The 10,810-nt window shown below is 42.6% G+C and overlaps 1 long non-coding RNA gene across 1 annotated transcript; it reads left to right on the top strand.

The window, feature by feature from the left end:
* Positions 1-1,824: 1,824 nt before the first annotated feature.
* Positions 1,825-7,506, top strand: LOC122391699. Its single transcript, XR_006258403.1, has 3 exons — positions 1,825-1,941; positions 5,900-6,029; positions 7,284-7,506. It is a non-coding gene; the product is annotated as an uncharacterized LOC122391699 (long non-coding RNA).
* The last annotated feature ends 3,304 nt before the right edge of the window (positions 7,507-10,810 follow it).

Raw genomic sequence — 10,810 nt, 5'->3', positions numbered from 1 at the left:
CCCCCCACACACACACTGTTGCCCCAGTCTCGTCCTGTGGGATTGTGCGGGACAGACCACAGCTCAAAGGCGTTTTGTTGCTGTGGCTGCCCGTGCCGGGTCCAACTCTCCATTAGCCGTCTATTTGAGCTCTGTTGTCGTGGTGAGGATGGTGGGCGGCTTGGTTTCAGAGATGCGGGTCGGACAGCCATTTGATGAGATTGGGGGTGATCTGGAGGGGCTTTGAAGTGCTCCGTGGCAATGCTGAGCGTTTATCTCATCAAAATATCATTCCTGCAATTCTCGAAATTCTATCAGTACTTTTTCCATCTTTTTTTTACTTGATAATTTGTAGATTGGAGCTGGCTAGTGGCTTCACGAATGAATAACGGAATTGCGAACCATAAATAAGCAAAAGAAAGCTCATGGAAACTGTCTTGAATCAATCATTGATAAGCTTGTCTGAGTGATCTCGGGTTTGCTGGAGCTGGGATACTGGGGATACAAATTGCAAAAGTGTTATTGCGATCACGGGAATCGCTCCAGGGCAGAAGCTTTGTCGTTTAGAACAGCTTGGCTCTTGACCAGCGACCGATACAGCCTATTGCATATCAGGCAACGGAGCTTCTCGCTCCCATTGACCTGACCAGCCGACGGACTAGGATCCGATTCTTTGCGTTAGAAATTAAGAGACAAACGGGGGCATCACAATGCAGCTCGACCTAACAGAAGTAAAATTTCAAGGCCCACTGTTTCAAATAGCAAATTGAAGCAGTTAATTTCATCATTGAATTGCATAATTGACAAATGAAGTAATGAATGCATTGCATTTGAAGTAAACGAAGGCTAATTTAGGAATGATTTAGCTTTCGGAGGGCCTCACTTGAGCTGCATTCACATAATCGAATCCCTTTATCCCGTTATTATTCGATAACTTATTCAGAATTGTCAGACGTCAGTTCAAATTGCTCTTGGCATGCCCGAACACATCGAAAACTGCCCCTCACCCGAATTTCTGAAGCTACCCCTCAAACAATTAGACCGCTGTTCCGGTGCCGCGAGCGTGACACGTGGATTTGGTGTCGTTTTTCGTGGCCCGAGTCGGGTGTCGTCGCGTGCCGCCCTGTCGCCGTGCCCTTGCACTGAAAAAAAACTTACACCTAGAGAGTTATTTTTGGAGTTTTTCCACTCCAGTTTGGCGAATAGTCACGCACCAATGGCATATAATGATTATGTTTTGTAGCGTATTCTTACTCTCTGCATTGCATTAAGGGCGTTTTTGAAAGTTATTCTTAAACCTGGTACTATAATCATCTCTTTTGTGTTTTAGCAAGTGGTAATTTTATCTTCTAATTTTATCACGTGTCCTTTTTATTCTTTCGGGTTATAAATTTATATCAGTCTCAAAGAGGCATGGGGTAATTTTAGCTTACTTCACAGTGATAAACAAGGTCATTGGAATATATTTGTGCTGAACTCCCATTAGATGGTAATAAAATTGACAGCTAGAGTACTTTTATCAAAACTGCATAAAAATAAACCGCTGTGGAGTAATTAGGGTAATTTTTATACTCCATTACGGCTGACAAATTGACGCGACAGAATAAAACTATTCTCATGTAGGTGTAAAAATTACTTCCTTCGTGATAAAACTATCATGTCCGGACAATAATTTTATAACCATGGAGTAATATTATGTGGTAGCATTACTAACATTATTCTTCGGGAGTATTCGGGAGCGTATTTCAAGCAATACTGTATCACTTTCTTGATAATCCTATTCCGTTGTGACATAACTAATCTAAAAGTGATTAATATATTCGTCCAGCACAGTATTATTCCAAGAATAATATTTTCGGAACGTCTCTTCAGTTCGCGACCATTCGCGACCGCCATTGTGCTCAAGTCGTCAGAACCAAGGCCTTCTGTCAGAGAACCGAGCAAGCGTCCCAGTCCTCGAAGGTAAAGCTGAAATTACTGTATACTTTGTGTTTTGTTAGTATGACTTAACAGTAATCCGTAGTATGACCATACAATCCAAGAAATGCGTTGACGTAGATTTGCGGACGAAGATTTCCGCGATGATGAAATTCTGGAAGACAAATTGTCAAAACAAATTGACAAATTGTTGTTACAAACAGGGTTGTATACGACTCAATCAATAGCAATCAATTCAATCACGACAAATTTGGGAAACCAATCAAATCAATCAAGTCAGAGCAGTTTTCGGGAATTGATTCAATCGACTCAAACGCGACAATGAAAGGAATCAATCAACTCAATCAAACGACTCAAACCAAGATATACATTAGGTTTTTTGCCCCACCAACTTGGAAAAGTGTCCATAGCAGTCTGGTGTACCTACCTACCTACCTACCTACCTACAGAAGAAACATAAAAATATTGTCATTTAAAATTATAAATTGCCATGCCATTCAAAGTTTCTATGTAATAAGGAAGGATACATAGTGATGGACAGGTGGATCATGATATTGAGGTTCAATGGGTAGAATTGGAGCAGAAGTTTCATTTAATGGGTGCAAAATAACCCAGTAGTTGACTTCAACAAACGCCCCTTAACCCAAATCACCACCTTTCACCTAAAAGTTGTCAATTTAATTTTGGCCATATTCCAGCTAAGTCATCAGGCCATCTACCCCATGTAAAGCCCCCGTCTGTCTCTTATCATTATGTGAGTTATGCGGAGCTCTTCTGAATTGAACCCTGGGCCTGAACATAATGAACCTAGCTAGGTTTCATGCCACACTGACACCATATTATGAAAGTGTTGAAAATGTGCTACAAATTTGACAACTTCATTAGGTATGCTTTATGAAGACAGCAGGAAAGCAGGTAGGTACCTACTTACCTGCCTAGATGTGTCACTGGCTACCAACAGTACCAACGAAGGTAGATAGGTTATGTGTGAAGAATTCAAAACATTTTATTGCAATACAATTTGAAACTGTTAGGACTGGGGGATAGGGATGAGCATTAAAAATATATTTAAAAGGAAATGGAAAGGACAGGGACTCTGGAACCACAGAATAAGTTAAAGACAAAGGAAGTAGGTACAAATTAAAACGCGAAAACGGCACGGTGCGACTGCGAAAAAACAAAGAAAACGTTGGACAAAACGTTTTGCCGATAAGTATGCTAAGCTTTTATAAATCCTTATTCTACGTCTTTTGATTTTTTGGTAAGATGACGTCATTGATTATCATGTAGTATGGTAGGTCATCATAAAATAAATCGGTTGTACAACACCAATTTCGTTTTAATTATTATTTCATTTGAAATGAAACCACTTAATAATATTCGGTAAAATATTTTAAGGGAAATTAAATATATTAAACATGTTATGCTTAGGCTCTCAGGAAAAAAGGATCAACAAACGTTCTGCTGCAAATTAAACAATGCAGCAAATTAGCTATTAATTTACGTAAACGTAATTAACGAGACGAAAACGACGCTTTTGTTTCAGTTATTTTTGTAGGGGTTTCAGATATTTATAGAGTTCAGTGGGTTGTTTCTGAGGAGATGTGGAGGTGTGAATTATTAATTAATCACACTTTATTAGTATATAGGGCCTTGCACTTTATCATCTGGATTAAAAAAAAGTTTCCTGCTGAGTGCAGAAAGGTAGGTAGGTGCATCGCCAGGTATTATCTCATCCATGGCCAGGTTCTATCACAGGATTGGAGCAGTTATTGCAGTTGAAAGTCAAAGTTGGCTGTTCATGTTTAGGCCCTGTTCTTTATTTGACCATCTACCCCATATTGCAGTTGTGATGACAAGCAGTTTTCAGTGTAGTTTTGTGATCTTTGATGTCATCAATTGGTGTCATTATTTTTTGTCAACTAAAACTTATTTCAACTTTCCATTCAATCGACTCAATCATACGAGTCACTCTAATTTTCGGGAATCAAATCAGTCAACCAGTCGCTAAAGTCAAACGAGTCAGTCAACCAGTCATCTCGAAAAGTCAATCGACTCAATCCAATCAACTCAAAATACGCGTTGAATCAAATCAATCAATTCAATCGACTTGATTGGTATACAACCCTGGTTACAAACAAACAAAACAAATTGTTAAAACGGTCATATCCGGACATCTACTTTTTGTTGTTTCTATCCTCCCAATAATATCACGATAGAAGAAAACACGTTTAATGAACGTATTTATATCTTGTTCAGTGTTCACTGCCTGATAAAGCTGTCCATGAAATTTAAAAAAAAACGGTTCTTTTCTTTCTCAAAGGTGACTCTGCGGAAGAACAGCTTCCGACAGAAACTTCGGAACAGATTCAAGAACTGTCGAAAGCCATTGAGCATTGAGCAACGCCGTCATCGACACGGAAAGACGAGCCAGGGGCATCGTTGTGAAAATGCGTGCGGCAGCTGAAGAGGGGATGCCGGGGTCGAGGATGTTTCCCAAAACGAAGAAGTCGCAGCTAGACATCTGCACCGAAACCGCCAAGTTCAGTGCCAAGCTAAAACACGCCGATGTCACTCACAAGACATCTGTTCTCAAAGATTCCTTCGAGGTTCGGCGGATATGCCTCACGAGCAACCGAAACCGGAAGACTGGCGAGGAGATGAAGGAGATATTCCTGGATATGTATGTACAGCGAAGCTGCCGTAAGTGTTGCTTTATTCGGTATTTAAAAGTCTTGTCTAATGTTATGTGTGATTGAACTCGAGATTCCTTTACTAACAGGGTAGTTCAGTAGGAAAATTTGACCGCCACGGTGACGTCACAGTGGCTATGCGTAAGCGTGGTGTAGTTAAAATGTCACATTTGACATCTGTGCCTTTTAAGGGTGGATTATCGAGAAACGGGGCTTCAAACATTCATGTAAACGTGTTTTTTTATAAACTTCCCAATTATAAGCTCGCCAGTTGACCCAGATGATCACCATCTTCCTGTGTATTATGAATGCGTGGGAACTTTTTTCCCGCCAGCACGGCAGCGTGATGTAACGGTAAAGGAATTTTGAAACTCTTTAACGGGGTATGGTTGAACTGAACTAACTATATAATTAGTGGCACCATTTTATATCCGCGCTATCAGGGAACACCATTGGATAGGAAAACATCCGGAAAATTTGTATAATTTTTAACCCACTCCCTCTGGTTTTTCTACCGCCTGCTGGGAAGTCACCCCCCCCTCCCATCTAACTTGGCGGGTCCTAAGCAACGTAACCGTAACGAAACGCTCAAGGCGGAGTTGGGAATCTTGTCACAAACCATGACGAAAGCATTCCAGTCATTTTTATCAGGTAAAAGATCACCAGAGGTTGACACTTGACGTGGCGCGCTTTCAAACTTTTTGTGAGCTGGAGTACCTAACTTACCTGACCTGACCTTCCACAATGATATAATGTTCACTTGATGTTGCTTGATGTTAATTCCATTCATTAAAGGGACCCTCCCACCTTCAAAAAAGTTAATGAATTGGCATGAAAGTGATGTCGCTCGGTTCAGAAAGAGCGAAAACGAATATCTACCAAATTTCACCGAAAAATATTCACCGGTTTTCAAGATATTAGACTTTTACTTTTGTTTACTTTTTGGGATCTCCGCTGTTCCTATAGCGACTTTATTTGAAAGTGCGGCATTTGCTGCGCGCAAAGCAGCATATACCACCGCGTGCTACAAAACGTTTTAGTCAAACATTTAAAAATCGTTAGATATCTGCGCTGACGTCACACATTCAGAGGGGTATTCCTATGCATTAGCCCCTCTGAATCAAAATGCTGCAATTTTGAAATTGAATATTTCCGATTTAAGGCATTTCTCGATGTTGTGAGTGCCGAAACCGGTAATTGTGAGCCAGGGACCCCATTTTGGCTATCTCAACTCAAATCTAATGTTAAGGTGGGAGGGTCCCTTTAATGTGATTTTGCGATGTTTCCAGGTGTGGACTGACTTGGGAATGATCATGGGGCTCGAGGAGGACGTGAAGGAGCATGTCCTGCACAAAATCAGACATACCACGAAGAAGTGTGCCCAGACGATGATAAACGTGGAGCCGGCCGACAAAGACGGTGAGTTTTGAACGGGCACAAGCACACCTTTTCGGATGAGGTGTTCCGCTAGCAACAATCGTGCCGGGGGGGGGGGATACTCTTCTTCTATATAACTGGGCTCGAACCGATCATCGTAGACAATATATTCCTGGCCAGGGCTGGAATAATGTTTAGATCTGACTGATTTTTTTTTTAGCGAATGCAAAGTTAGGCCCGAGGTATTTTCGATAAATACGAGGTCACGCCAAAACATTAGCCAAGACCAAGTGTAGGAAGGTATTTCCCACGCATGCTTCTTCCTGCACGATGGAGAAATGACGTTTCACATATCCCAATGGCGTAATACATTAATAGCAGAGGGCAGGACAACTGTTTATTTTCTTGATGATTTTTTTTGGCTTAAAGGAAGACTGCCACCTTTTTTTTACACAAAACGGTTTTCACTAGACCTAACCCACCTATGACCTACCCTGAAGTCTGTTTCCCGAAATTCGGCCTAGTTTTCGAGATATCCGCAATTGGACTTCAGATTAAAGCCATCACAAATGTGTGGAATATGGGAATGTAACATTACCATGTTAAAATCCCATCTCCCACACTTTTTTGTGATGCATCAATGTGAAGTTCGAATGCGGATATCTCGAAAACTAGGACGAATTTCGGGAAACGGACTTCAGGGTAGGTCATAGGTGGGTCAGGTCTACTGAAAACCGTTTTGAACCGAAAACCGTAAAAAGGTGGCACTTTAATTAACGACGGGCGGGACAACATGTTGTACCTTACCTTTGGACAGCCAATCGTTGGTTTTGCTATTAGTCAAAAAGTGTTGTTTAACTCTAGTGATATTGAAAAGTCATGGTTGTCTCCATTCAGGTTGTCTCCATTCATGTTTGTCTTCATTGTCTCCAAATATACCACAGTTACATGCAGTTTGATACCTACTTGCACTCCATACTTAACCATGACAGCGGAACATCGGGTACTAATTTCTTATTTCACTGAAATATTTTAACGACGTATAATTATTTTGTAATTGTGCCGACCACGTTTAGTTGTAAGAGTGTATCGTACTACGCAAACGTACTACGCATCGTACTACGATTTTGAGAGTGAAAAGAAATCAGGAAGAAGCAAATCGTCTCCAGATACTGTAGATGGCATAGCCAGCTACTGTACGAACGCGGTTCCTTGTTTCTCTCCTAGGTTTCCTTTACGTTTATTTGTACGATATGCATTGATGCCAACTGACTGCAATATTCTTTTTCACGGCAGACGACGAGCTGCTAGCTCTACTTGCCTATGGTTGTGGAACAACCATTGGCACCTTGGCGGATCCGAGAAACGGGGTTCGTCAGGCAGGTGAGGAACTATCGGTGGACGGTGTGGTGGTCTGCCAACTGCCGGCCACCAGGTTGGAGGCCGTGGCCCTAATGACGGCCGCCCACGCTGTCTTCTACACAAAGTTCACGGGGCCCTGCAGGGCCCTGTTCGAGATTCTTTACCGGAGTGTGGGATTCGATGTAAACCTATCTGGCTTATCACAGAAGGTGTGGGAGGTTACCCAGGTAGTGTAGAACCAGCATCGGAGATGCCCACTTCGAATGACTGGCGACCTGTGGCTCACCTGTGGTTCAAGTGACTCGTGACTTGTGGCTCACCTGTGGCTCAAGTGACTCGGAACGTGTGGCTCACACTACTGGAGCCTCTGTATTATGACTAATTCAGCTGCGGCGGTCTCAGTACGCCAATGAGTCTCAGTACGTCTTTCATAGCCCAGATCACGCTCGTTTTATATGCCATCCGTGGCGGTGGTTCTGTGCGCAGATGTTATTCGTTAGCCTTAGTGTTAACCATACACACTCGTTTTATCTGCCATCCGTGGCGGTGGTTCTGTGCGAAGATGTTATTCGTTAGCCTCAGTGTTAACCATAACGCCCTTGTGAGTTGTGACCTTGAACGTCCTTCCAGTGATTTCGCATTGCGGCCGGCAGAGACGAAGTTTTGCCTCCCAGTTGAGACGCCGCTTCTCAACTAGGAAGCAAAATTACGTCCCTGTCGGCCGCAATGCGCCATCACTGGAAGTGCGTCCAAATTAAGATGTACCTGCTGATGCTCAGGTACCATTCGTTAATCAATTGTTGGTGTTTCAATACATTGTTTAAATGCATTCCTTATTTTACACTTGGTCATAATATTATCACATCACCCCGCATTATCAGGGGTGGTACTTTTACACCGGGGCTTGATTTTACCGGGGAGTTACTCCGGGGTAAAATTATCGAAAAAAGGAGTGCTTTTTGGCATGGCAATATTATTCCCCGAATGGGAGTAATTTTAGTATTAAGTTAATAAAATTATCATCTGGTGTAATTTTATCCAAAGATAGCATACTTTTATCCTCCGTCATAAAATTACTCCCTAGTGCGAATAATATAAGCGTTCGGATACTAAATATATTCTATATGCTAGTTTTATTCCCCAAAACTCCCCATTTTAGGCGCTTATGCCAGGTCATAAAATTATTCGATTGCAGGAGTGCTTTTTGGCATTCTAAAATTAGAAAATGGGGAGTTAGTTTTTTCAGTGTGAGGTGCTGACAGACGCCCCAAGGGACGAGGGGAGGTGACAGAAAACCCACCGCCGAGCTTACGTGCGTGACTTGTAGGGAATGATGGAGGGAGGGAGGGAGGGACAATATATTTTGCTGAACAACTTTTAGCGATGTGCTTCTTTAGGAGCGGACCAAGAACCTGCAAATTTCTGACATCCAGCCTTTAAGTACAATAAAGAAACACATTTCTACAATACCTTTTCCTGTATGTTTGATGCAGTCTTGCAATGCAATCCAGCCATCCAAGAAACTTTGCGCGAGACGTTTTCTTGGATGGTTTTCTTGGATAGCTTGATTTCACCGAGGGCTTCTGTTTTAAAGAAAATTTGTAAGCTTTGCTGAACTGTTAAGTAATTAGAACTGCCAGTATTTCAGTATTTAACGTGTAGTTAATGTTACTGTATTCTATTTATGCATATTTCGGCCTTTTTTAAGCAAATAACGAACGATATTAAGAAACATACAGGAAATAATATCTAGGACTCTACCGCGACGAAATATTTCTATCTCGAGTTTTCAAAGAATTTCATGCACTCGGCCAAGGCCTCGTGCATGAAATCCTTTGAAAACTCTCGATAGAAATATTTCGTTTTCGCGGTATCGTCCAAGAATGTATATTGATAGTTTTTTACATGACTGATTGCTGTAGAATGCCATATGCTGAAATTCTCATTTGTTCTGCAATCTACCGTTCTATTCCAGGAAAGTCTGCATTCTCTACTGCGTCGCAAAAACCGCTGCTCAAGAAAACGAGTCATTGTTCAAACAGCCCAAAACCCAACGAGATCTAACAAAACAGGTAGGCCGAGAGTAGGGCAGGTCTGCAGAACCGATTTCGGCGGCGCTGACTGGTCGTGCGCTCCTGTCCACTCAGCTCACAGACGGTGAGTGATGGCTGGCCGGTGCTCAAAACATCGCCTCCCTTCTGAGAGTCATCGGCATTCGACTTTCAGCGGTCGAATTTCGGCGCGTTTTTGCTGGCAGCCGCCGGTCTGGCGCCGCCCCAAGAGCGGTCCGCTGCGGAGATGGCCTCTGGACTTATTGGAACTTCCTGGCCCCGGGCGGATGGGCTGCGCTCGCAGCCACTGACGCCGTCTCTGAGCCCGGATCAGCCCGAGTGTAAACCTATTGAGCTCCGCCGCCCCCGCCCGTAGACTGTACCGTGCCGCCGACGCCGAAAGAGGCATGGGGAAGGGGACAATCAGGGATGCTCTGGTTGCTTCTGGTTGCTATGCGGACACTAATTATGCATCCGGAGATGCACCATTATTAAAGAGTCTATACCGATCAAGTCGAGCACAGATAGCAGTAGCACTACTGTTATCTGTGAGTTGTGTTATTGATATAGTTTGTTCAGGCGTGTTTTTACCTTAGGGAAATGCCCAACTGCAAAATATCAAATAAAACAACTTGGAGTACTATCTTCTGCAATTTCCAAACAATTAGCTCCTGTTTTGAAATGCAATGCAAAATATTCCTTTCGGAAATAATTATTTCAAATAGATCTTCCAGGGAGATTTCATGTTACCAGGACATCAGTGTGCTGCATTCAATACAATCTCAACATTCACAGCTACAGTCAATCTTCATTCGGGTATATCATTCTCACTATTTACAAAATTTATCTCGGTGACCTTTTCCACAATCACATCTCCACTGCCGGATCGTCCAGCCCCCCCCCCCCCGCAACAGGCGAACTGTCTTGACAGGCTAGCAATGTCATCCATGGCATGGCCAGGGCAGAGGGGACATCAATAATTGGGGTGGGATCCGATCAAATGGTCTGTCTGGTCCCCAAGCTGCAGGGGTCGTTGGTGGGACGTGTAATTAGCGTATAATTATAATATGTCTCAGAGGTATTCACTTCAAAGGAACAGCCAATCGTGTTTGGTCATCCATGCGGGGAAATGACCCATAAGATATTCGAAGTAGATTGGTGTTGCTCTTTTAATCTAAATGTTCGACAGAGATGCTTGCTGTGCTGTTTCACGTACAGAATAAAGGGCTTCGAAATGTCTAGCCACGATTATTTTCCATCAAGCTCTTTTAACATTGCATTACATTTGATCTTTTCGTTTTTACAAATATGCACTGTGGTGGATGTCAACTGAAGGTCATTAGTCTCACTAAGACCTTCAACTACAATCAGCTGCAAGTCAACTGCCTATCCCAATGCAAAGGCCACGTT

Source organism: Amphibalanus amphitrite, unplaced genomic scaffold, assembly GCF_019059575.1.
Source record: "Amphibalanus amphitrite isolate SeventyFive unplaced genomic scaffold, NRLGWU_Aamphi_draft 000450F_arrow, whole genome shotgun sequence".
Lineage (NCBI taxonomy): Eukaryota > Metazoa > Arthropoda > Thecostraca > Balanomorpha > Balanidae > Amphibalanus > Amphibalanus amphitrite.
This window is presented reverse-complemented; position numbering and strand designations above follow the sequence as displayed.